Source organism: Zalophus californianus, chromosome 7 (assembly GCF_009762305.2).
Source record: "Zalophus californianus isolate mZalCal1 chromosome 7, mZalCal1.pri.v2, whole genome shotgun sequence".
Taxonomy (NCBI): domain Eukaryota; kingdom Metazoa; phylum Chordata; class Mammalia; order Carnivora; family Otariidae; genus Zalophus; species Zalophus californianus.
In genome coordinates this window covers 12,883,475-12,909,778 of record NC_045601.1, presented here as the reverse complement: position 1 = coordinate 12,909,778, position 26,304 = coordinate 12,883,475, and the positions used below count along the sequence as shown (strand labels likewise).

General features: G+C 38.9%; 1 long non-coding RNA gene across 1 annotated transcript; it reads right to left on the bottom strand.

Annotated features, from left to right (window-relative positions):
• Positions 1 to 73: 73 nt before the first annotated feature.
• On the bottom strand, positions 74 to 6,465 carry LOC113926335. The gene is made up of 2 exons (XR_004820185.1): positions 6,370 to 6,465; positions 74 to 230 (listed from the first exon to the last, which is right to left on the bottom strand). It is a non-coding gene; the product is annotated as an uncharacterized LOC113926335 (long non-coding RNA).
• Between the last annotated feature and the right edge of the window lie 19,839 nt (positions 6,466 to 26,304).

The following is a 26,304-nucleotide window of genomic DNA, read 5'->3' as shown; positions in this document are numbered from 1 at the left end:
GCAGTTCAGAACTAAACAGAAAAATAATCATTTCATTTGTTTTTCATTTTCTGAACACGTATAATCCAAATAACTTCATAATGCTTTAATGACAAATTAATGCAAACTGTGCCAAACTTAATGCAAAAACCTTATAAAAAGTTCCATTTTGAAATAACAGCATTTGCCTCCATCTTGTATTTCATCTGCTCGCATCCCATCTGTTCTGATGTTCTACGAAAGAGATTCTCCTGAATTAGAGAAGGAAACAGTGGTTTTGATGAACCATACAGAATCTTTCCAAAGTAAAATTTGTTTCCAGCAGAACTTTGTACAGCACACTTAGTAAATCACTTCTCCAAAAAAGTGGCAAAAAAAAGGTAGCGGCTGGGGGTAAAAACATTCGATCTTAATGTTAGGATGTATTGGCTACAATTACAGAATACCAAATCAAAAATCAAAAATAACATATAAGAATTTCTATTTCACTTAAACCAGAAGGGCTTACAGCACAGCTATAAAGGGCTGTTAGCCCAGCTGTTAAAGGGCTGATGGAACAGCTCAAAAACGTCAGAACTCAGAGTGGATAACATCTGTTGAATCCTCCATCCGTTCACTCATTTCTTCAACATGCCTTTATATATTCCATTGGCTTCCTCTGTACCAGCCCATGTGCTAAAGAGGGTGGCACATGCTGGTCCTGGGCCCAGGACCATGCAACTATGGCTGATACAAACAAAATGCAAGGGAAGGTCTTTGTAGTTAGGACACTAACTCCCTCTTTATGGAGAAAAGGCCTATATAAATGAAACCAAAGTAAAACAGTCTGACAGAATAGTCAGGCAGTCACTTGATTGTCACAGACTATATCCATCTGGGTATGAACTCTTATGGGCAAAGTTAAAGCTGAGAAAGAATTTTCTGGACAGTTATTTAGTGGCTTATGAAATTGACTCAAAGGTGGAAGACTAAGATTGGAAACTGGAGAAAATCAAAGGAATCCAGAACCAAGGTCATATAAAAGGAATTTCTCGACTGTGAAGCCACTACCAGACTCCAGGTATAAGACACAGTTCCTGCCAGATGAATTCTGAATTGTTATTTCATTGCGCTGCTGGCCCCTTGCTCACATCTACCGTGAGGTCACTACCTGTGGGACCCCATTCTAAGCAAGTTAACTCTATCTCATTTAATCCTCAGAATAACACCCTAAAGAAAGTAACTGTCCCACTTCACAGGTGAAAATACCAAGGCTCACAAGAGACTGAGCCCTGGGCTTAAGGTTATAGAGCTGGTAAGTAAGGGACTGGCACTCAAACCCAAGCAACCTGGCTCTACCACATTATCTGCCTCTCAAAGTCTAGGCAGGAGCCTCTGAGTTCCTGAGCCAATGGCCTATATCCCAACCATGAGGAAAAGCATATATAGGACCTTTTTGGCTTCCAAAACTCACACATGGCCAATTCTCCAACATGGGAAGAGAGATCAAACCTGGCAAGGAAAAATTTACAAATACCACTTCAAAGACTACAAAGAGAGACAGAAAAGAAATAAAACAAGTGTAAGATGAATACTTGGGAAGAAACATCCTAATTATGCTCAGGATATAACTTCCGAGATTCAGCCATATTCTGAATGTTTGTTTCAGCCTAGAAAAAGCTCCATAGCCTGTTATAGTTTATGGGAAGACAAATTAAGGTCAAGCCTTATATTTTCCCTTTTGCTCTCTTTAAATTACGCCAAGACAACTCTGATAAAAGATAGCTTGTCTAATGTCAGTCCTCGGATCAGTGGAGATAAAAATGTCCTTACTTCATCCTACTTCTCAATTATCTACATGATTTCCGAGAAATCATATACTTAAGCCTGAACTCAGAGAGAGTTTTATTAAACACAAAAGAAGGAAAACCAAACCAGACCAAAACAAAAGAACTCTGGATATGGATTGGGGGGGGGGGGGGAAATATGACCATTTTATGGATGCAAAATTAAGCTAGCCAAGTTGAGGCCATCTTTATTTCTGAGGAATATAGATAAACAGTTGTGCCCAGACCCGTCTCTGTATCTCCTCTTAGCACTCTGCTCTGAATATATGGTCTTAGCTCAGTTTATGCTCCAATAGCAGTACAGAGAAAACCCTAATGTCAATGTTCACAAAGATCGACTCTAAGGAATAGTGACTAGAATTTATTATTTTGCTCCCAAATATAGAGAAAAAGAAATTGTGCTGTTGCCAAATTACCTCTTGGACCTGTGTAACCAATATCCAATAACCACTACAATATATACAAGGCTGATATATTTTGATAGCAGGGATGGAAACAAAAGCGGGGTAAAGGGAAATTTTAAACTCCTCAGAAACAGAGCCCTATTCAATTCACTGTGGACTCCAAATTGTAAGAACAAAATTTTGAGGGAAACTCTAATGTCTTCTTTGACAAAAGTATGTAACCAGGGGTCTTAAGTATATAAATATGCAGTATTTTTGCTTCAGAGGAAAACTCTGGATTGGTAGAATTCAGAATGTGAATTTTAAAGGGCACATGCCACAGGACCTGGTCAGCTAAGTTAGGAACAAGAGAATAAAATGAAGGACACATCTCAGAGACAAATTCTGCTCTCGTATTTCCTTTTTCATATTTTGAACACAATCTATCTTCAATTTTCTGAAATGTCATCACTCTCCATTTAATAAACAAATGATAAAAAAAGCTCAAGCTATGAAATCAGTGGCACAACAATCTTCGTTTGATTTGTTTTTAAACCCCCCAGTTAGCTCTAAAGGCCATTTGGATTTAAAGCCTAAAGTCAATGACTTTTCAAGAAGTTTCCTGTTTTCCTTCTTCATATAACCATATGAATGATAAGAATTTGTAACATAAACCTTTCTGCATTTAAACATTTCTACTGGTTTTAGTTTTCACCATGGGACTCTGACTCTCAAAATATCATTTCTTTTATAATCCCTGACTTGACAGCTTTCCAATAGCCAAATTGGGCAACTGACTTATTGTTTTTCTAATAACATGGTCACTTAGGGCAAAGGAATCTTATTCATCTCTGACTGTTTCTAATACTTGTTTTTCATTTGTAAGCATAAATACTCTGAAAGGAAGTTTTTGGTGACCGGGAGAGACACAATGTTATTTCTATTTAAACTGACTTTCATTAAGAAAACTTCACACTGAGTTAAATCAGCCTATTATTCTGTCCCTGACATGGATGTATTCTGGAAAGCCGTGATCACTTTCCATGAAGTTAAACTCAAAAGGTCAAAAATGTACTCAGAAAAACTTTAGTTTTTCTTAATAATTATAATCATCTATAAACTCAATCTCTTTGTAGTTTAACAGAGAGAACTTTCTGAGGAAATATGTTCCACATGTACTTACTCTTCACCTAGTAAAACCATTCCTGTTTGTCCCAAAATAAGTTCACTGAGCATTCAAGGCTGCCTCTAAATTTTTCTGATATTTGAAAACTTATTTCAAATATTTTCTTTATAAGGAACACCTTTTACCTTTTGTTGGGAAGAATGATGGATTAAATGATTTTTATGTTCTCTCCTTATTTTCTCTATTTTTATGCACTCCTATCAGTCCATAAATACAGTTGACCCTTGAACAACATGAGTGGGGAATCAGAGGCGCCAACCCCTGTCCAGCTGAAAATTCACATCATATGACTTTTAACTCTCCAAAAACTCAACTACCAATAGCCTACTGTTAACTGGAAGCATTGTGAAATACATAAACAGTCGATTAACATATATTTTGTTTGGTAGATGTATTATATACTGTATTCCTACAATAAGATAAACTACAGAAAAGAAGATGTTGTTAAAGAAAATCATAAGAAAAAATACATTCACAGTACTGTATTGTAAGAAATCCACATCTAAGTGGACCTGTGCACTTCAAACCTGTGTTATTCAAGGGTCAACTGATCTTCCTTTTAAAGATATTCGCTAGTAATATTAAGTCTGTAGACATATTATCGGGTCTTACCGATCCTTGATTACTTGATCAGCAAAATGAGAAGACTGGATAGAGATGATCTCTAAAATAACTTTGTACAGTTAAGCTGAACTTTGGATGAAATGTCTTGGTGGGAACGTCACTTTCAGTCTTGCTCTATGCTTCAACAAAAACACAATCAACATCGTGCTCACTTGTAAGTGGACATAAATCCAAAATGTTTTGCTCAGTTGAATTATCTGTTTTTACTTCAAATTCCTTAATTAGGTTCAGTAAAAGTTGCCAAAAGGATAAAGTTAGTTTCCCTTCTGCCTTTGGCCCTGAAATCTGCATGTTGAGCTTCTCTATCTTCCCTCTGCGGCACTCTTTCAGTGCTCTCATGCTGGTGAAGGTAAAATTTACAGAAAGCTTCTGTATGGTCTGATCTTACAAAATGACTTCTTTCACATAGAAAAAAATCCTGAAATAGATCAATAGGAATTACTTCACCCAATACATTAAACACGGAGTCTTTTGCAAAAAAAAAAAAAAAAAAAAAAGTTTGTTTTTAAGAGGTGTAATTAAATTCAGACTCAAATTATGCAAAATGAGTATTTCAAGTGGCAATACTGAGATTTCTTTTAATGATATAATAGAGATCTTATACCATGTAGAACAATGTTTACACAGTTAATAATCTCTTAGGTAGTGCTTTAAGGGTTTAACGCCCTTCTTAGGCACCCTGATTTATTTTTGTTATTAGATATGTTTCATTCCTTTTAACAGACATTGTTGCTTCTACACACATCACTTACAGGATAAATAACTTTATGACAATGCAGAGCAATCATCTAATACTGTGTAACAGATTTAAATTAAAGGATCTCACAAATTATACCAAAATAAATTCCAGGTGGATCAAAGAGTTAAAAGTAAATGAAGAGAAGGAACAGAGAAAGTCTTGAAAAAAAAACTTCACAGTAAAGAAAGCCTTTTAAAATACAACTCAATATATACAAACCATGAAACAAAGAATTGCTGGACTCAGCTATATAAAAGCAATATGAAACTGGGAAATACTTGCAATTCTTAACACTGACAAAGGGCTCATTTCCCTCATATATAAAGATCTCCTAGAGTCAATAAGAAAAAGAACAAAATAAGTAGAAAAAAATGGGTAAAGGATATTACCAGAGAGATCGCAGAAAGGGAAATAAAAATAGCTTTTTAACATATGAAAAGATATTCTACTCCACTTGAAATAAAGGAAACACTAGTTCAAATTTTACTGAGATACTTTTTTTCAAATGTCAGATTTGTAAAGATGAAAAATCTAACGACGTGACTTGTTTGTGCATTCTCATACATTACAAATTGGAATGTAGTTGATGCCTCTAGGGAGGGAATTTGGCAATAACTATGGTAAAATTCAAAATAGCAAAATAACAAGAGCAGCTTAAAAGTCATCAAGAGTTAGCTGATTTAAAAAATTATGACCCTCCATACATTGGAATAGAATGCTAAAGAGATTTCTAAAGAAAAGATGAGGAAGCTCCTTATGTTCTGCTGTGCAACAAAAATCAAGATATATTTTCAAGTTAAAAAAAGCAAAATGCAGAATATCATTTGGGTAAAAATGGGGGCAGGGGAACCATACATGTAATCACTTGAATATGCAGAGATTATCTCTGGAAAGACATTCAAGAAGCTAGTAATGGTTACCTCTAAAGAGAGTAACTGGGTGGGGGGGGTACCTGGGTGCCTCAGTCAGTTGAGCATCTGATTCTTGGTTTCAGCTCAGGTCATGAGCTCAGGGTCCTGGGATCTGCCCCTCCCAACCCTCCCCCCCGCCACATGGGGCTTTGTGCTCAGTGGAGAATCTGCTTGAGATTCTCTCTGTCTCTCTCTCTCTCTGCCCTTCCCTAACCCCACTTATACAAGCGCATGCGTGCACACATAAGCTCTCTCTCTCTCTCTCGAAAATAAGTAAAGAAATCCCTTTAAAAATAAAATAAAAATGAAGAGGGGAACTGGGTAAATGGGGAACAACATAAGTAAAGTGAAACTTTTCAAAAGTTGTGGACCAACTGAGCACTAATTGCTCACACAGTACTACCAGGCACTGGGGCACAGGATTTCTGCCATTATGAAGATACCAGGCTATTAGAAACAGAAAGCTAGCAGACATGACATATTAGAGAATCACTATGTGTTGGACTGCTTGGTCCCAATCATAAATGCAACTGACACACAGAGGAGCTGGAGACAGAACAGAAACACAACTCGTGAGCTGGCTTGGTGAGCCAGTATTCCTCGCAGAGGCGAGAGCACGAAGCTGTGGGGGCCAGCCTGCCTGTGCCAGGGATTGGAATAGTAGGAGTCAACTCTTTTTCTTTTTTTCCCTCTTCCTTTCTTTCTCTCTCCCCACACCTACCTCTGTTTTTTCCCTTCTGCTGTGGCTGCTAGTGTTGCTTTCTCCTCCTCTTCTTCTTCCTCCTCCTTCTCTTGAAAATGGGGTTCTTACCGTTCACATTTCATGACCACGGATCTTTCAAGTACTTTAATGACAGGCAATGACACCAACTTCCAGTGATCTTGCCAGCACATTCCCTGGCACAGAACGTGCCGTTTTCCTTTGTTTTGGTCAAGTATTTATACAATGAGCATGATATCCTTATAGACCTAAAGCACTGGATATGGCCTACTACTGTATGTATGTATGTATGTCTATTTATGATGATAAATTGATTGCAAAACAAATATAAGGAAATGTCCGTATTTAATAATACCAAAATTATTCCCACGGTATAGAAATGCAATAGGAGCTTTCTATTTCTCTATCTTTATCTCTCTCTGATAAGCGATTATAAACAAGAAATTTAATTAAAAATGCATGTATTTTATATATGGAACACTGAAAGTGGCAGAATTAAAATTTCAGCAGATTACAGCAGCAAACTTCTGGGCTTTACTTGCTTCTTTCATCAGAAAGTTTCTTCCATTTTCCCACATCAGTTCTGATTTGAAAATTCTTAATAATTGCCCAAATTTACGACAGAGACACACACAGAGCTTGCTTCCTATTCTGGAAGTCTTCCCTGTGCCTTTGGCTGGAAAGTACGAAGGAATCAAAGCATTTCCTTAAACAATGGAAGCCAACATAAATCCACTTATTCTAAGAAACAATAGAAATGAAATTTCCACTGGGATCAAATTCAACACAGCCGATTAGCATTTCTTTCATGCTAAATATTTGGCTTAAGTGTCAGACTTGGGGTTAGCAGAGGTGAGTCCATTAGCCATTATATTAAACATGAACATTCACCAAAGAGTCATTAACTTTTGTTTTACTTCTTCAAATGTCCTTTCTCATTCTTAATGATCATATTAAATATCCTATCTTGGACCATAATTGTTGTTTGGTTTTCACATTTTTCCAGTTTGACAGTAGAGGCTTATTCTAGAACAATTAACAAACCAGACCACCCACCAGCTGCCAAATGGCAATATTTTGTTATATTTTATGTTGTGTTCTTAATCCATCTTCAGAAGCATTTATATCCTGTTAATGAAAAGACTCTTATAGTTGTTGTTTCTACTCAATACGTAACCCAAGTAGACAGGGGTGGGAACCCAAGAAAATACCAAAAGATGTATGTCCTTTGGAAAAGATCACTAACCTTGTTTATGCATCCAGAGCAGGCAAACCTTTTATAATCTTTTCAATAAATCTGGTACTTAAAACAGACTCTCAGTCTGCTATCACGAAAAAGCTAGACCTAATCACAGGTTCTGCGGGCTCCAGAATTATACGTTTATTGTCCATGTTCTTTTCATTCTGAGTGTCTGTTCTCGCTTTCCTCCCCCTGGCCATTTAGCCTAATGCACTCACCTCAAACGCCAGCAGTTACCTGTGCTTCACTTTACCTTCTTTTTTCTCTTTTTCATGATTTTAATTCACCTATCTCCTTCAACTCCAGATTCTCTTCTTTTTGTAAACCAGGCCTCAAATTTCTGGCTTCATACCTTGGCTTCAAGATCTCCTACTGGCTTTCTTTACCTTTCACCAACCTCCAAATGTTTCTCTGGGTTTTCAGACCTCTGCTTCTTTTTTTACTCTAACAATACAAATTCTTCATTTTTGGCAACCATCACCGTCCCCAGTGAGACTGCCCTAGTACAGCTCTCACCCTTAGGCAATCACAGAATCAGGAAACATCCATCTCGGAAACTTACTTCAACAGGGGCACTCTATGCTCCTCTTTACACTGGACTGTGTTCACGGAGGTCCGGCATGTATGTCATATTCATTGCTGTATCCTCAGCATCCAATACAATGTCACACACATTCGATTCTCAATTGACAAATGTCCACTGAATGAATTTCTGAAGATGGTAATGGAAGTTATTTCCACCCATTTTCCCACATAGTTAAACCAACGATTTTGATTTGTTGACAAGATGCAGATTACCTTCTCTGATACTTACTTTCTTGCTTTGCAGGCCTAGCTACGTTGGGAAGAAGAGAATATTCACATAGTGAACTCCATGGATCATCTATGTCCTAAGACATGAACCTCATGAAATGGCCCTTTACATGAGAAAAGTGTCTGATGGAAACTACAAAGCTACTCTCTAAGGTTGTGATGAAATTCTAAGATTACCAAATGTATAGGAAGTAAGATAAATTAATGAAGACTCAGAAGATTGGCTTAAAGATAACCAAGAAGTTAAAAAATAAGAAATATAATTGGTCTGGGATGCTGTGAGAATGCCTGTAACTTCTATTTTCCCTAAGCCAGCTTCCATAAGATTCTAAATCTTGCCACGACACTCCCTAGGACAAAGATATATAGGTAAGTGTATTGCTATGGAAAAAGTTTATAATATATGATCCCTGGAGGAAAGACTTAAAAACAGCATGGATAATATGATTCCGTTTGTGTAAAATTAGAGAGAGAAAGAAATAGCTAGAAGATTTTTAAACTGATATAAAATATACATACAGAAGGCATAATTCTTGTACAGCTTGAATTTTTACCTTGTATACATCCATGTGACTACCAACCACATAAATATATAAGCAGTTCTAGGACTCCAAAAGGTTCCCTCATGCCCATTCTGTGAAGAATGGTTCCTAAAACATTCAGTGGGTACCCTACTGGAGGGATTTTAGGTGATTCTTCTTTATACCATTCTGTTGCTAGAGTTTTCTACATTAGTTTTACCTATATAGTCAGAAAAATAAGAATGTCATTTTCCTTGTTGACCTGTTGAGCAGCAGAGGTACTAATGAGGCAATCTCAAGGAATGAAACTTGAGGTACCCAAACTCCTGATTTCAGCATTTATGTAGCTTTCAATGTTTAATTCTCTTACTGTTCTTGTTTTTCTTTGTATATTTCTTGCTTTCCTTTTTTTTCTCCTTAAAACTTAAAGTTTTCTTTCTAACAGTTTAATCTGCTCAACTGTGCAAGAGAGTGTGTCCATGTTTTCTGAGCCTCATGGGAAGAATGGCATACTCCTGAGCATTGTGTGGTACTACAGACTGTGTCCTCCAAAATTCTTCTGTTAAATTCTAATGCCCAATATAACAGCATTTGGAGGTGGGGACTTTGGGAGGTAATGAGGTCATGAGGGCAGAACCTTCATGAATGAAATTAGTGCCCTCATACAGAGACCCCAGAAAGTTACCTTGCCCTTTCTCCCATGTGAAAAGACAGTCCTTACCAGACACTGAATCTGCCCAAAATGACCTTGGATTTCCCAGCCTCCAGAACTGTGAGAAATAAATTTTTGTTGTTTATAAGTCACCCAGTCTATGGTATTTTATTACAGCAGCCAGAACAGACATAAGACATGTGGTCAACTGAAATCAAAGTGAAATGAACCCAATCAAGAAAGAGACACAGAGGAGCGCCTGAGTGGCTCAGTAGGTTGAGGTGTCTGCCTTCGGCTCAGGTCATGATCCCAGGGTCCTGAGATCAAGGACCGTGTGGGGGTCCCTGCTCAGCAGGGAGTTTGCTTCTCCCTCTGCCTCTGCCCCTTCCTCTGCTCGTGCTCTCTCTCCAATAAAAATCTTAAAAAAAAGAGAGAGAGAGACAGAAAAGAAATCAAACTAAAAGACTGATTACTGATTAAGGCATATTGAAGAAGGTGTCTTAGACCTGTAAGTACAATCAACCTTATATTACCTATGACCATGAGTTCAGCTTACAGGGACAAAAACTTTTGCACAACAAAGGAAACAGTCAATAAAACCAAAAGACAGCCGACAGATGGGAGAAGATATTTGCAAATGACATATCAGATAAAGGGCTAGTATCCAAAATCTATAAAGAACTTATCAAACTCAACACCCAGAGTACAAATAATCCAGTCAAGAAATGGGCAGAAGACACAAACAGACATTTCTGCAAAGAAGACATCCAAATGGCCAAAAGACACATGAAAAAGTGCTCAGCATCGCTCAGCATCAGGGAAATCCAAATCAAACCTCAATGAGATACCACCTCACACCAGTCAGAATGGCTAAAATTAACAAGTCAGGAAACGACAGATATTGGCAAGGATGCAGAGAAAGGGGACCCCTCCTACACTGTTGGTGGGAATGCAAGCTGGTGCAGCCACTCTGGAAAACAGTATGGAGGTTCCTCAAAAAGTTGAAAATAGAGCTACCCTATGACCCAGCAATTGCACTACTGGGTATTTACCCCAAAGATACAAATGTAGGGATCCGAAGGGGTACGTGCACCCCAATGTTTATAGCAGCAATGTCCACAATAGCCAAACTGTGGAAAGAGCCAAGATGTCCATCGACAGATGAATGGATAAAGAAGAGGTGGTATATATATATATATATATATATATATATATATATATATACACAATGGAATATTATGCAGCCATCAAAAGGAATGAAATCTTGCCATTTGCAACAACGTGGATGGAACTGGAAGGTATTATGCTGAGTGAATAAGCCAATCAAAAAAAGACACGTATCATATGACCTCACTGATATGAGGAATTCTTAATCTCAGGAAACGAACTGAGTGTTGCTGGAGTGGTGGGGGGTGGGAGGGATGGGGTGGCTGACAGACACTGGGGAGGGTATGTGCTCTGGTGAGCGCTGTGAATTGTGTAAGACTGATGAGTCACAGACCTGTACCTCTGAAACAAATAATACATTGTATGTTAAAAAAAGAAGAAGATAGTAGGAAGGGAAAAATGAAGGGGGGGAAATCGGAGGGGGAGACGAACCATGAGAGACTATGGACTCTGAGAAACAAACTGAGGGTTCTAGAGGGGAGGGGTTGTGGCAATGGGTTAGCCTGGTGATGGGTATTAAAGAGGGCACATATTGAATGGAGCACTGGGTGTTATACACAAACAATGAATCATGGAACACTACATCAAAAACTAATGATGTAATGTATGGTGATTAACATAACATAATAAAAAAAATGTGTAAAATCTCAAAAGAAAAAAAAAAAGAAACTCTCCCCTCAGGAACTTGAATGGAAGTCTTCTTTTATGCAAACATGAGGATTCAGAAATATGGTCTCCCCCAAAACTCTGGATACATGGTTGACTGAATGATCCTTAAGGGCTCCACAAATCCAGATTCTGTAATTCCAAAGGAAAGGACTTTGGTCTTCCATTTCTTCTGTATCTTTCACTACAGGGTTTCTTAAAGCAAGTTTATAAATAAATAAACAAGCAAACAAATACGTTCAGTGAGATAAAAAAGAACTTTTAAAGGACTGTATGAAATCTTAGAGAACATCTTCAGTCACACACAGGGTTGAAACCCACTAAGAATATGCACATTATTGAAAAGACAAAACATAGAAACGGGCTTACTAGTAACTGATCTCTCTTGTGCCTGAACTTCCAAACTCCTCCTAATCTCATTGTCACAACTTGAGATGGTGAGTCATTGGAGTTTCTATGTCAAGTGTAGTTGGCACTGGATGAAATGCTGAAGCTAAAATTCCCACCAAGCCTGTTTTTGTAACCTGTGAAACACATCCACCAAATTAAGGACCCATTTCCTGAAAGGATATTCTCAACTTTCCAGTGACTCTGCTAACTTAAAATCGGATCCAGCCTTCAACTGGAGAGTGTGAGAATCCCGAAAAGGAAACAAATGTTTTGAAGTAACTTCAGGGTGGGGTGGGAAGGAGAAAAGTTTACAAGGTAATAATTTTTCAAAGATTTCTCAAAAAGACTTCATGCACATTTATTTACTTATTTTATAAGTTAACTTTTTACTAAATTTAGCATACATGTAGGAAAGTGCATAAATTGTGAGTAAAGACCTTGATGAATCATTTTAGAATGAATACATCTGCGTAGCCAGCCCCAAATCAGGATACAGAACATCGCCAATACTGACAAAACTTCCCATTGCCCCCTCCTCTGTGTTATCATCCCCAAAGGGATCACTATTCTGACTTCTAAGACCAGGCATTAGCTTTGAGCTTTATGTAAGTACAATCACACCCTATGTACTTCTGTGGGCCTGGATACTTTTGCTCTGGTTACATTTGGGAGTTTCATCCATGTGGTTACACATAGTAATAGTGGTGTTTTCTTTATTCTTATTGCTGTTCAGTATTCTACCGCATGAATATGCCACAATTTATTTACTCATTTTACTGCTGTTGGAAATTTGCATAGTTTCCAGCTTGGAACTATTATGAAAAGTGCCACTGTGTGAATTCTAATAATATGTCTCTTGATGAGTACTGGTACACGTTTCTGTTGACTATATTCCAAGGAGTCATTGGTCACTAAGTCATAGGTCACTAAGTTTGCGGCAACTTATTACAGCAGCAGTAGGAAACTCATATGATCACCCTTTCCCCTTTTCATATGTTTATTGGTCATATGGATTTCCTTTTTTATGAAGTGCCAGTCTGGTTAAGTCTTTTGCACACTTTTAATATTATGTTGTCTTTAGGGCTGGGTGTGGGTTTCCTTAGATCCTCTGCATTCAAGTCCTTTGTTATTACATTTATTTATCATGCATTCTCCATAGCTTATTTATTTTACTCAGTTTTATCTCTTTTTTAAAAGATTTTATTTATTTGAGAGCGTGCATGCATACAAGTGGGGGGAGGGGCAGAGAGAGAGGGAGAAGCAGACTCCCCGCTGAGCAGATACGGGGCTGCATCCCAGCACCCTGGGATCATGACCTGAGCCAAAGGCAGACGCTTAACTGACTGAGCCACCCAGGTGCCCCAGTGCTATCTTTTGATAAAACAAAGTTCCCTATTTTAATCATGTCCAATATATCTATCTTTTCCTTTACAGCTGGTGCTTTTTGTGAGCTTTTGAAAACACCTTGCCTACAAGGTCATGAAGACATTCTCCAAGTTCTCTTTTATAAGTTTTATTATTTTGACCCATCTGGAATTGATATTTGGCTATTATGTAAAGTAGGTGTCAAGGTCTACTTTTTTCCACTTAGATAACCAAGTGGTCTAGCATCATTTATTAAAAATGCCATCTTTTCCCCCACTATATTGTAATGACATTTTTGTCATATATCAGATAACTGTATATGTGTAGATCTACTTCTGGACTTGTTTTCTATTCCATTGCTCTATTTATCCATCTTTGCACCTGTTCAGAAAAGAGTTAACAAAGGAGGTCTGAGAATGTTATCCTTTGACAGGCTTGCTTATAAGGTTAGCCCTTGGCTGGAATGCAGGAACCTAGATCTGTGGAGGGTTCCTACCATTCCCAGAACTGATAGGAATGTCTCGCTGTGCCTAAATTGTTTGTACAAACAATGTAGATTATGCTGGATGCTTATTTTCCTTCTAGAGTTTGGAAGTTGGGTGTGTACTTGGCAGAATATGTGTACATGACAAGCCCCTAATAAAAACTCTGGGCACTGAGTCTCTAATGAGCTTCTCTGATAGACAACATTTCACATGTGTTGTCATAACTTGCTGGGGAAATTAAATGTGTCTCCACTGGGAGACTTTTGGAGGTTTGCACTTGATTTCCTCCAGAGTTCAACACCTCATGTGTCTTTTCCCTTCCCTGGTTTTGCTTTGTATCATTTCATTGTAATAAATCATATCAATGAATATGACTATACCCTGAGTCCTGGGAGTCCTTCTAAAGAATCAGCAAGCCTAAGTATGGTCTTGGGGACCCTTGGTATAGCACCAATACCATACTGTCTTATTTACTATAACTTTATAGTCATGATATCTGATAATAGAATTTTCCCAAATTTGTTATTCCTTAAGATGATCCTGCCTATTTTTTACCCCTTAAATTTTCATATGTCTCAAGATCAACTCAATGTTCACAAAACTCAATCTGCAATTGAATTGTTATTGGGATTTTATTTGATCTATAAATCTATTTGAGAAAATTGATATTTCTACAATATTTAGTCCTCTAATCCATTCACATGGTATACTTGGGTCTTCTTTCATTTCTTCCAACTTTCTAAACAACATTTTGTAGCTTTTTTTTTCTTTTGGTGAGAAGATATTGTACATCACTTATTAGATTTGTTACCAGGCATTTGGTGGTTTTCATGCTAATGTAAGTCATATTTTTCATTTTTATTTTCTAATTGTTTTTTACTGTTTTATAGAAACATGATTTTTGTACACTGACCTTTACATCTAGCAACTTAATAAATTCATTTATTAATTCCAAAAGTTTAACCATAGAGCCTTTTGATCTGCTATGAAAACAAGCACATCATCCATAAATAACAAGGGTTTTGCTTCTTCCTTTTAAATCATTGTTACGAGCTGAGTTATGTCCTTCCAAAATTCGTATGTTGAAGTCCTAACCTCAATCTCAGAATGTGACCATTTTTGAAAACAGAGCCTTTAAAAAGGAAATTAAGTTAAAGTGAGGTCATTAGGGTAGACCCTAATCCAATATGACTACTTATGAGAAAAGAAGATTAGGACCCAAGCACACACAGAGGGAAAATTATGTGAAGACACAGAAAGAAAATGGCCATCTATAAGCCAAGGTGAGAAACCAATCCCACGGACACCTTGATCTTGGCCTTCTAACCTCCAAAAACTTAAGGAAACAAATACCTTTTGTTTAAGCTGTGATACTGTGCAGCCCTAGAAAACAAATGCAAATAATACTTCATAACTCAGTCATATAGTTATGTAGAAGCATGCACTCACTATATGCCAGGCACTGAGCTAATTTGTTTTCATACACCATTTCTTTTATTCTTCATAAAGTCCAAAAAGATAGGTAGTATTGCCTCAATTTTACAAAGGATAAAATAGACCCTAAGAGATTAAGAAATGTACTTAAGCCAGGGTGCCTGACTAGCTCAAGTCAGTACAGCACGCAACTCTTGGTCTCAGGATTGTAAGTTCAAGCCCCACGATGGGTGGAGAAATCACCTAAAAATTAAAGAACGAGAAAAATAGAGAGAGAGAGAGGAAGGAAGGATGGAGGGAAGGTGGGAGGGAGAAAAGGAGGGAAGGAAGGACGGACCTAAGTCATATAGAACTAGACATCATGAACCCTGCTGCTTTGTTCTTCTGCCTTCCTAGAGTTGTAAAACACAATTATTATGCCTTCAGTCACTTGCTCTTTACTTAATTGAAAAAAAATTTTTTTTCTCAGTAGGGGAATATATAAATATATCATAGAGACCTATTTCTGGCCCAGACCTATCACCCAGAACTGTCTCAACATATAATCAATATCCCAGAGTGGAGATCAAACAAGATGCAAATTTTCAAAGGATTTCACAAATAAGCAGGCATATAACTCTTGAACCCCTCACCTCACTGAGGACATAAAAGGGTAGGAGAGAGCAGACTGGAAGACTTTAGATGTTAGTGTTCTGTGTCCCCTCTGCCACATGGAGGTATTGGAGAGGCCTGACCTTCTCTTCAAGTCTACCAAGAGGGGCCCAGTGGAATCTCTCAGTTTGGGGTGACAGTGAACTGTTTGTTCTCTGGTTCCAAGCTGAGAAATCTCAAGTGAAAGAGAAGGGATGATTAGCTATCAACAGATGAACCAAAAGAGTGATGGCAGTGTTAGGCTATCAGCAACTGCAAAATTTATGGGGACAGAGATGAGTTAATGTTTCCTAAGGACCAGATATGGGCCTCGTAAGAAAAGGTTATTTTAGGTCCTAACAAAAGGGGCAACCTATAGGGGCAAAAAGACCTCAGCAAAAAAAGTAGAAGTTATCATTCAAGTTCTAGATGTTCAGAGAATAAGCAACCAGCTATATTGAAAATGTATTCACTGCATGCGAGGGAGCAAGAGAGGCAGGGGTATCAAGTGCTCACCCAAAAAGTCAAAAGGCAACCTTAAACACGTGCAGGCCGAGAAGATATTAGGCCCCCTCACGACAGTACCAGAAAAGACTTTTCTGCTCTCCATCTCTCCCCTATCCTTGTTCCTTGGCAGCAAAATAAGGGTAAAAGCTAAAAGAGTAAGAAGGCAAAAGAGGAAAGCCAACTACTGGCCTCCCCCCACCATCACCTCACCTTAGGCTTTAGCTGAGGATGGGAAGTAGGTGCTCACCTTTAAATCAGTTAGGACATTTTGACTAAATCAAGATTCCTTGTAACACATAAGAGCAACTGGAAAAGTCGTCTGGGGCAGAGAAAGAACTAATCTCATTCAATAAACTTAACAGATTTAAAAGATAATTAGAAAGGACAATGAGGGGCACCTGGGTGGCTCAGTCAGTTAAGCGGCCAACTCCTGGTTTCGGCTCAGGTCATGATCTCAGGGTCCTAGGATCGAGTCTGCTTGAGGATTCATTCTCTCTCTCCCTCTCCTTCTGCCGCTGCCCCACCCCCAGCCCCCCATTCCCCACCCCCACCCCCGCTCACGTGCTCTCTCAAATAAATAAATAAAATCTTTAAAAAAAAAAAGGACAATGAGATACCACTATGCACCCTTTCCAGTGGCTATCATAAAAAAGACAAATACCAAGTGTTGGTGAGGATGTGGAGAAACAGGAGCCCTCAAATTGCTGGGGGGAATATAAAATGGTATAGCCATTTGGGGAATAGCTTGGCAGTTTCTTAAAAAGATAAATATTAAACAACACAGCAAGTCCAAAACTAGGTACCTACCCAGGAGAGATCAAAACACATGTTCACACAAAGACTGTTACATGAATGTTCATAACAGCATTATACCTAACAGCCCAACACTAGAAACAATCTTAATGTTGACCAACTGATGAATGGTAATGAAAATTGTAATATATCCATACAAGGAAATACAATTCAGCAATAAAAAGGAATGAACTACACAACTCTATAAATTAACTTAATATCACTAAATTACAAATCAGCGGAAGTGTGCATTCACTTACAATGGGTGACTTTTACGGCATGTAAAAATCATACCTCAATAAAACCGTAAAAAAAAATACCCCAACATGGGATCAGGTGGGAATATGCAGATACAACAAGTTTGACAATATACTAATAACTATTGAAGGTGGACGACAGATAATGGAATTTCATTATACCATTTCTTCAACTTTTATGTATGTTTGAAATTTTCCACAATAAAAAGTTTTAATAAGGTAATGAGATTAAATTAAAATTGTTTTATAAGGCCACACTCTACTAAGTATTTGATATAACTCAATTGTTATACCTACATTTAATTTTCAAGCCATTACATTAACTGTGGCAGTATTCAACAGAAAATTGGCCAGGAAGATGCAAATGACTGATGTGTTAGCTAGATCTGTATTTATATGTTATGTCCAACAACCTTAATAGGCCTAATACAACTCAAAAATCATGGTGTCGTGAAGTCATGTAGCTAAAAGAAACTCAGAGAGGTCACCAGATGATCTCTGCTTCTGAAAGGGTCTCACACAATAAAGCTATCTTTTCCTTTTCAAATATTTACAGATATACACAGGAGAGTTATTCAAAATCCCTTTGGTATTTCAGGTCAACATAATCTGTTTTAATGAAATCTTCCTTCAATATGTTGATGGCCAAGTCAAACAATGACTATTAGGAAGCCAGAAATAAGTTATGCATTCATTATATGTTATAGCTTTTAATAAAAAGAGGCTAAGGAAGAAAAATTACTGAGAAATTAAATGCATTTATTATTAGAGTTTTTAGGACTTTGTTTTTATGATATTAGGATGCACAGCTGGCTCATGGGAAGGATGTACCTAAACGAGTAGTTGGCAACTGGAGAAAGGGACTTACCTGGAGGGTTTGCCATGGAATAGTTGGCAGTAACATAGCACCATCTGTTGGAAAGAAGAAATGTCAATCGCCAATAAAACATTTCTGATATATGAAAAAAACATTTAAGTCTTTCCAAAGTGCTGGATAAAGAATCTTGTTGGAATTAGAAGCTGCAAGTTCAGCGGAACAAGTACCAAATTGTGTTTATTCATTGTATCTCCACAGTCTTTTCTATATAGGTTGGACTGTTATACACATACACGAGAAATTTATATTATTTCATAGATATATGTTAAATACAAAATTACAAAATATGCATTAGTGTTTGCAGCCCTGTAGATATCTTCGAAATGTCACCACCTTTACTTCCTTCCACTACTTTAAACTCTGGAACAACTACACATAGCCACACAGAATCTGTTCTTATGACTTTCTGGAAGTTTCTTATCTTGGTAATTATTATACTCCTAGGGACCACTGCCAGGTTTGAAAGAACTGTCTATAAATTTTTGTACAGTATATTAAAATCCCCTATCCAAAACAAAACATTAATAAATAGACATTCCCATTGTAATACCAGTCCTTGGGAAAGATATTATATTTATTTTGTGTTCTGAATAAAATTCCTGGCCTATGACAATGCATAAACATCAAAGTATCAGAATATCTGGTACTCCTACTTGAGTTCAATAGGTACAAGGTATTCTTCCACAGCCTCTCAAGTTTCCTAAAAACTCAATGCATCTAAAATCATTTTCTGTGCTAACACAGATAAAACATGGGTTTTTATGGGCACAGAAAGTTCTCTAGTGTCCTTTCCTGGAAGATACCATCTACTATTCAAAATAAGGTATTTTAAAAAATATGTCTACCACATAGCATTTCTAAAACTAGTAATTCCTGCCCTTTGAATTTATGAGTACTAAATCTATGATTAGTTTTGAAAAAAAAATCTTGTAGGAGAGTCAAAATTCATACACTACAAAAAAGTTCAGGCATCTTTCACATTAAAGGAACATACCATATGAAATCTTCCTAAAATGCTATCCACAGTTTCTGGATCCAGCTTGCCAAGCTTGCCTAATTGCTTGCAGTTGTGAACTTTCAGATGCATTGTAGTTTCCTCTGTTCAATTATCCACTTAATTCAGCTTAGGAAGCACTCATTTGACAGAGTTACTGGAAGACTTGTCAGGGGTGTAACTTCCCATGATCTAAAAATGGAAACCTCGGGTAGGATGTCTTATAGCAATAGAAAAGAAGCAAAAATGGATGTAGAGTGTCCCACCCTTGCCAACTTGAGTCAGAGACTTTAACCATCTGGAACATATGACATCCTTCTCTCTCTTTGCTTGGCAGGCATTGCTACTCACTAAGAACTGAGCCTTGACCTGGCCCGAAATCCAGTACAGCAAGTGCTCAAAGACATTTGTCTCCAAAGGGGACAAATAAGACAGTTCTTTGTGGGGTGGGAAGAAAATACAGACTGCTTATTGGTAGTTTTAATTTCTATTTTTGTAAAAGTTTTCTAGTATATGCAATAAATTATGATAGTAATTGATAAATAAATATACAAAAATGGAGATGAAAGCAAATAAATTGTATGTTTTACCAATAAAAAAATCAAAGAAGTTTAGAGTCCACTATTTTACAAAAAAAAAAATGGAATTGTTATAGGAGATAAAATCTGATTGCTATCACTATTCTAGAATTTCTCTAATATACTGCATCTTCCACTCAAAATAAATGAACAAAAAATACTTGATTTACTACTATACTTCCCAGTCAAAAAGAAGAGCTCCCTTACCCCTATATTCATGACCAATATAATAATGACTATGTTAAAATTCTGTTTTTCTCTCAACCTTAAACCATACTTCTCATTTAGTGACTATTACTATGAATAGGCATTTGGGACTACTTCATCCTTTCAATTATTATATCAATAACATTACTAGGAAAAAGACTTGATTTACAGGATTTTATTTACCAGGGTCTCATCTATTTATATATGAATTTTGATGGCTTTTAGTGTAATTCACCAAATACTTCCAGTTCTCTGCCTTCTGGGCACAAGGTAGGACTATACTTCCTAGTAAGCGTGATGGGGCCATATGACTAAGCCAACCAATGGATTTCGAGCAATGTCACTTCTTTTCTGGAGCATTTGATTTAGCGTGAGATCTTCCAGGGTTCTCCTTTTCTTCCTCTAGCCTGACAGGTTCCCAGTCAGCCTGAATATCTGAATGACCACTATAAGCAAAGTCACTTTGCCAATCTGCTAGTACACAAAGCATGACTAAGAAATAAATCTTTTGTTGTTTTAAGTCACTGAGATTTGGGGCTTGGTTGTTACCAGAGCATGATTTGGTCTGCCCCAAATGACATTTTGAGGAATAACAGAAATTCCCCTCAAAACCCAACAAGTTATGACTCAAAAGTTTTAGCTAATAGGTTTTTGTGTATCACAAGAAATCCAACCTTAATATAAAAACTATAAGAAGTTATCTATTAATAACTTAAAACCTCTATGTTCAAGTCACACCTCTGTCACCAACCAGTCGTATGACACTGCAAGTACCTAACCTCTGTTTCCTCGCCTGCAAAATGAGAATAATACCGGCCTTGCCTCTCTGAGGCTTGTCAGTTCTAAAGAAACATGACAGTTGAGTTCTAAAAACAACTCAACAGCTGAGTTCCATTATCGGAAGGATAATCTGTTTATGGATATTTACGAATCAACACTGATTTACTGCCTTCTCATAACATTTTTAGATAAATTATTTTTGACACTGCTCTATGGTTTCTACTTTTTATTTCCCCTTTCTAATTTTTCTCGTCTCCATTTACAGAACCAGAGACTCAAGTTTATGCCACAAAATGGGAAAAGCCAAGCCAAAGCAAAGCTGTAAGCTTCTCCCACTCAACCACTGACATTTCCCTCTTCTGGATGCCTTCCTTTTCTTTGATTCAATTTCAGGTGCCTGCAGACACCTGAAATTTGTTGTTTCTTCCACTACCATCCATTATCTTTACATCTTAGGATATGGCTTTCGGTATTAACCAACTTGCCAGTTAACCGTATGTGGGCACAAATTAAGGACCTATACTGCCGCTCATGGTGGCTTTCTGTCCCCACCTACATCACTAACCAGAAAAGAAACTGGTTAGTAGAGGTTTTTGAACAGATAAAAAGGGAGAATAGTATTTTGGGAAGAGCAAACTTGAATCACATTCTGCAAACCACTGTCTTCACGGCCCATAAACTGAGGACCAAAGAAAGACCCTGTCCAGGAACCAGGGCTGAGATAAAATTCTGCAGCAGTTACTGGGGAAAACGAAAATAACCCCAACAACTCTCAGCAAAGAAAAAAAAATGTCTTTTTTTTTCCTATAAGGGCTGGAAAATATAGGTTTGCTGTCTGCCTACCAAAGGTAACTTTTGAAATTTATGTTGGTAGCCCTGAGCTTCAACCTGTCGAAGGCAATGAAGGGAATGCTACAGGGGGGTAGGTGCCCATGTGTGTTTGACTTTTAAATGATCACTGTGTTGGAGCATAGCTCCAAGTAAGAAACGAGGAGTCGTTTGTGAGGATGACACACTGCTGCAAGAATCGCAAGGCGGGGCGTCTACACTTACCGTGAGAAGGTACAACAAGGCCTCAGGCTACAGGACCCAGAATATTCAACTGAGCCAGGGATGACGTCAAGGGCTCCGACTGCTGCTGCCTCTGTTTGCAGCCCGGCCACAGCCCCGTCGTCCCCACAGATGGCTACTTTATGAGCGTGAGGCAATCCTGGATACACTCCGTTCCAGGAGAAGGAGATGGCCCCGCAGACGAAGGCTGATGAGAAGCAGGAGGGTTCCCCGGGCGTGAGTAGCAAGAAGAGCGTAGCACCAGGTGCCGGGCTTCCTGGAGAAGGAGGCAGTCATCGTGAGGCAGTCTCTTCCACCCCTTCTCGCCCAAGGTCGTCTCAGGGAACGGCCCAGAGGATGCCGGACCCAGGACCACTGCCGGCCCCGCAAGCAAGGACAAGGACAAGGACAAGGTGCTGCCTGGCTCCTGGATCCCGTGGCCGACCGCGGAGGCTGAGGTCTCCAAACGGCGGAGAAGCCGTGGAGCACGGTGACCAGCTGCCCGGCGGAGAAGCCACTGCGCATGTCAGACCTGACGCGCAAGCGCCTCATGCCGCTCCCGGGCTCCGTGGACCACTGTGCACGGCACACCCAGCAAACGCTGCATGTGCGCGGTGAGCCCCCACAGCTGGAGCCACGGCGCGCAGCCATCCGGAGCCAGAGTCACCCTCAAAGGGTAGAGAAGCTGACTTGCAAGGACATGCTGGACCCCAAGAAGCGGGAGAAGCTAGCGGACCGCGACATCACCGTGCCTCAGTGGGGCAACGAGGGCTTCGGGGCTCCAGGGCTCCAGAATGAAGTTGTTGGCCGAGAGGTCGAGGCCGGTGGTGCAGACCTGCGCGCGCAGGAGATCGCACTGGCTGTGTGGCACCTTCATGCTCTGCGCTGGAGCCCAGGGGACATGGCGGTCAAGGAGACAGGGCCAGGCGGGCCGCGTGCAGGCGGCCGGCCAGCAGCAAGAACTCAAGTTTGAAGGCCTGGGCTAAGAACATTTAATGTGGTCTCACTCTAAGAGTAAAATCTGAATTGAACACAAACACACAGACACAGAGATCACTGTGGACTAGTGAAGAGTTCCTGGTTTTGTGATGGGTTGTCTTGTCATTTTTTGGTTTTGTTTTTAACTACGTGGACAACGTGACATTTTCAGGGAAGAAAGCCTGGATAGGAGGGAGATTCACGGAAGAGGAGTCAAAACAAGACTGGAAACTCCCCTAAATGTTCAAGCATCTCAAAACACACGGAGGCAGAGGAGGGTTCAAGGCAGGCTTTCCTGTGAGTCATGTGTTTCTCTGTGATCACAACAGCACTTCCTGTCGGAGTCAAGAGTGCATTCAGGGTGGAGTTCATGAGAAAACCTGTCTTCGTCATGAAATACCAGTTTTCAACTCTTTAATACAGTCAAGCAACATTCTGGAAGATTACCATGTGCAGAGTTGACCAAAAGATTTTTGAAGAAGTTTTAAATTTTGATATTCAAACAATTCATTTTGTCAAAACAAAGCCACTTGCTAATCTGTTGTAGACCTATTACACAAATGCAGTGTGTTAGGCACAGAAGGGGGTACAAAATTAATACAATGCATGTCTACTGCCCTGAAAGAGCTTTTGGTTGATCCTCTGGTAAGAGTGGCATCTGAGAACAGTGGTGTGGGGATTGGGCAGAGAACCATAATGAAAGGCACTGGATCTAAATTGCCCTTGGCAACCCCCATGGAATGACAAAGTCTATCAGAAGCCAGACCCCCCTGAACCTGTCCACTCTGTCTGCTGATCTTCTGGTTTGCTTTCCTAGCAGAGAAGGACATGTATGTAGTTCAGCTGTCAACTACCCAAGGCCAGCCTTACATGCATTGACCTGCTTAGATGACAAAATGGATGTCAGAGAGCTCCCTATCCAAAAATATAGGACCCTCGCTTGTTACAGAATCTGAGGTTCTATAATTACTTTTTTCTGTGTAGGCAGTGTGAGAAAGTAGAAGAGCTTAGACTTGTACGTCAGGCAGACCTGAGTTCAAATCTCAGCTCTTCTGCACACTATGGACCTTAAGCAAGTCACTTGTTTTGTGAAATCCTAATTCCACATTCCTTAAATGGGAATAATGTCTGTGAAAGCGGTGAGCTAATAGGAACTCAGTACATATTATTTCCTTACTTTCTTTTCAAAACCTAGTGGTGTAAGTACTATAAAGTTGAGTAACATCCTAAGTTCTTATGATCTGGAAATTGAATACCTCTCTAGGGAAATTAATTACCACCTTCAGCTGTTATCCAGAATATTGCTGTTATAATGACTCAAGGATGCAATGCCTTTGGCAAAGATTTCTCTCTTGTGATTTTTCCCCTTACTCTCAAAATCTTCTCATTTTGCTAGACTATCCTGGACAGCAAGAACTATATCTTATTCATTTTTGTATTCCTGATGCATGGCATGGAAGGTGCTGTATAGATGTCTGATGGATGAATGAATAAATGAACAAACAAATTTTCTAGGGAGAAGAGAAGAAGAAGGCAATGTTGGCTAGAAGCAGAACATACCCAGGACTAAGAAGGGAAGGTGAGAGAGCCTCAGAACAAAACAAACCATCTTTTTTTTTTTTAAGATTTTATTTATTTGAGAGAGAGAGAGAAAGAGAGATCACGAGCAGGGCAGAGGGAGAAGTAGACTCCCCACTGAGCAGGGAACCAGCCAATGCTGCAGGGCTCAATCCCAGGACCCAGGGATCAAGACCTGAGTCTAAGGCAGACGCTTAACCAACTGAGCCACCCAGGCACCCGAAACAAACCATCTTTTTGCCTACTTTTTAACTTTACCTAGGATCGGAACTGCTGCAGCTTCGGAGAGTAGGTAAATTACTCCTCCGGCCCCCCTCCCCGACAAGCACATATAAGTTACAGCTAGGGCCACCCAACTGCTGGTAGTAATAATGATCCTGTGGGAAAGGAGTGGAAAACCACCTTTTCTTAAAATGGCTTTGGCAATTTTTGCAGATACTTTTCTGCTGCTTTTAGGAAGGAGTTCCACCTACTTTTCAATATCTTAACTACACTAAGTAGGTATCAGGTCTGACTTACTTGAATACACATACGGCCTCCCTGGGGACTGGCATGAGTACCTGAAGGGGACGTGAAGGGTATGTCTCAGGCTTCATGAACTTACCCACTGCTCCTAAATACCTGCGCTGGCTCGGGCACTGACACAGGCGGCATTGTGCCTGACACCGAGTGCCAGCCCCTCGTTTTATTTGTAACAGTAACCCCCACACTCAGACATTACATCCCAAAACAGGATCACTGCACCACAATATGTGAGCCTAGAGGACTTAGCATTCTCCATGCTGTGTGCTAAACACCAGCTTTCTCTCTCTGAACCCCTAGATTCTCTGTTGAGAATGGATCACCAATGCAGAACACCACTTTCCTCGAAATAATTTTATTTCAGTCACCTTCTTGCCCTACCCTGACACTGGTACATCCCCAGTCTCCTCTTAATTTTAAATTGTAGGGAGCAGTTTGGGTGGGGGGGCAGTCTCTGAACTCTTTATGCAAATAAGCCAACCGCTCCCCAGAGGACTATACACCAAGAGGAAAGACAGGTTTTGCTAAGCCCTAAGAGAATATCTAAAGGTACCTAATTACACGCTATGGTGTAACTATAATGTTACAGAGGCAACGATAAGAGGACCTCTCCAAGACCAAAGGACAAACAAGTTGTGCTCATAAGGGCCTTTTCTTCCTGAATGTGTAGAGAATAGTTGGTAGACACATTAGACAAGCCCTAGCTAATATATATATAATACTGCAAATATACATGAAATATAATGCAAGCCAAAAATGAAACCCTGCATGTAATTTCAAATTTTCTGGTAGTCATGTTTGAATAAGTAAAAAGAAAATGGTAGAATTGATTTTAATAATTTATTTAATACAGATTTCCAATGTATTAATATTTCAACATATAATATAAAAATTATCAAGATCTTTTACCTTATTTTTTATACTAAGTCTTCAGAATCTAATGTATGTTTTATACTTAGAGCACATCTCAATTCAGGCCAGCCACATTAAATGTTCAATAGCCTCACGTGGTTACTAGCTACCATATTAGAGCAGCTCTAGGTTTTTTTAAAAATCTCTACTCCATTACATAGACCACATCCAAATCTCTGGTCAAAGTGATCTAATGAGCTCATGCACTGACATACGCCATCTGATTGAAACACATAACTATAATAAAGTAGGAAATATATGTAACTTATAGATGCTTCCCTAGCATGATACTATTTCTAGCTCAACCCCAAAGCCAAGATTTACCTTAATAGAAAAACACTAAAAACATTTTCATTAAAAACAGGAAAAGGACAAGGGTGTCCTTTATCACAATAATTATTTAACACAGTACTGGAGGTACTAAGCAGCCCAATTAGACAAAAGGAAAACATAATAAAACCTTGAAAGGCAAATATAAAATTATCATTATTTGAAGATATAAGATTCTTGACCCATAAAATCTGCAAGAATCAACTATAA